Source organism: Belonocnema kinseyi, chromosome 7 (assembly GCF_010883055.1).
Source record: "Belonocnema kinseyi isolate 2016_QV_RU_SX_M_011 chromosome 7, B_treatae_v1, whole genome shotgun sequence".
NCBI lineage: Eukaryota > Metazoa > Arthropoda > Insecta > Hymenoptera > Cynipidae > Belonocnema > Belonocnema kinseyi.
The window spans coordinates 38,246,637-38,248,530 of record NC_046663.1 but is presented as its reverse complement, the minus strand read 5'-3'; the positions used below and the strand labels follow the sequence as shown (position 1 = coordinate 38,248,530).

At 22.4% G+C, this 1,894-nt stretch overlaps 1 protein-coding gene across 1 annotated transcript in view; it reads left to right on the top strand.

Moving 5' to 3' along the window:
• LOC117177060 (metabotropic glutamate receptor 8-like) overlaps positions 1-1,894 on the top strand; it is a 54,369-nt gene that overhangs the window by 44,989 nt on the left and 7,486 nt on the right. The window lies entirely within an intron of this gene.

Genomic DNA, 1,894 nt, shown 5'->3' with positions numbered 1-1,894 from the left:
ACCTCTCACAGAAGAACCTTTGCATTAGCAACTTTTTAAATAAAAAAAAAAAATAGCTAGCTTTGTAAAATCTATTTAAAACTTCAACACTTTCAGGACAAAAATCCAAGAGATAAAGGATGGAAAAACAGACAAACAAAAATTCAAATGTTTTGTTAAAAATGTATTTTCTTGGTTGAAGATTCATCACTTTAGTTGGGAATTCCTCTCTTTGGTTTAAAATGTTAATATTTGTTTGAAATTTCGTCTTTTTGGGTTGAAAATAGCACTATATAGTTAGAAATAATTTTTTTTCTAGAACATTAAATTGATTAATATCAAATTCGCCATTTTTGCTTGAAAGTTCAACAACATAACTACCAATTTTTTTCTTTCTTGACAGAAAAATCTTTTTTTTAGGTTCAATAATTTTTTTTGACATTTTTTTCCATCAGATAATTTAAAATATTTTTTATTTAAAATAAAAATATTTTTTGGTGAAATACTAATATCTGGTTTAAAGTTAAATGAATTTGTTAAAAATGTATTGTTTTTATTAAAGACTCAACACTTTTGATGGAAATTCATCTCTGTCAAATTGTAGATACTTTTTTCAGGTTTAACAAATCAATTATTTGGTTGAAAATTATTTTTTTTTTCTGAAAACTCAACTGGTTTGAAAAAAAATCATATTTTTGGCTTCAATGTTAAACAAATTGGGCGAAATTTTTTTCTTTTTTCATTAAAAAATCTTAATTGTTTAAAAATTCCAATATTTTGTTGAAAATTCGAGTTTTTTGGACAAGTTCCACTTTTTTCACTTGAAATAAAAATCTTTTTTGGTGGAAATATCAACTATTATATTTTTTGCTGATAATTTTTTTTCGGATTGAAAACTAAACTTTTTGGTTGGACATTCAACTGTTTGATTGAAAATTAGCTTTTTTATTATATATTGAACTGTGTTTTATCAAATTTGTCGTTTTGGCCTAAAATTTCAACAAATTTGTTGAAATTTTGTTCCCTTCTTGAGTGGACAATCAATTTTTTTCAAAACATCAAATTCTTTTTAAAATTTGTCTTTTTCAGATGAATTCAAGTATTCTTTATTTGAAATTAATATATTTTATGGTTTTTACATCTACTATTACATTTTTGTAACAGTTAAACTAGTTTGTTTAAACTTTATTTTCTTGGTTTATTGATTCATCATTTTTGTTAAAAATTCATATCTTTGGGTGAAAACTCGTCTTTTTTGGTAGAAAATTTATTCGTTTCGAAAAAAATGTCACCTTTTTTTGTTAAAACTGCAAACTGGCAAAAATTATTATTTTTTTTTGGCTGAGGATTCAACTATATTGTTGAAATTTTGTCTTTTTGGTTTGAAAAATGATCTGCTTTGGTTGAGAATTTCACAATTTTCTTTACAATTTATCTCTTTTCGGTTAAAAAGTAACTGGTTAAAAATTATTTTTCTTTGATCGAGGATTTAAATATTTTATTAAAAAGTGATATTTTTATATTAATATTATATTAATATTAATTTGTCTTTTTGTTAAAAAATTAATACTCTCATTAAAAAATTCATATATTTCGAAAAAATGGAGTTTTTTTGGTTGAAAATGTAAAATAGCAAAAATTATTATTAGTTTGGTTGAAAATTAAAAAATTTTGTTAAATATTCGTCTTTTTTATTCATTCAAGCGTTTTTTTATTTAAAATAAAACTTCTTGGTTGAAAATTTATCTGATATTTAGAACATTCGTTTTTTTTTTGGTTTAAAAATGAATCTGGTTTGGTTGAGAATTCAATTATTTTCTTAAAAATTCATCTTTTTTGGTTAGAAGTCCATCTCATTTAAAATCTTTTCTTTTTCTTGGTCGAGGATTTAACTATATTGTTAAATTTTTTTTGT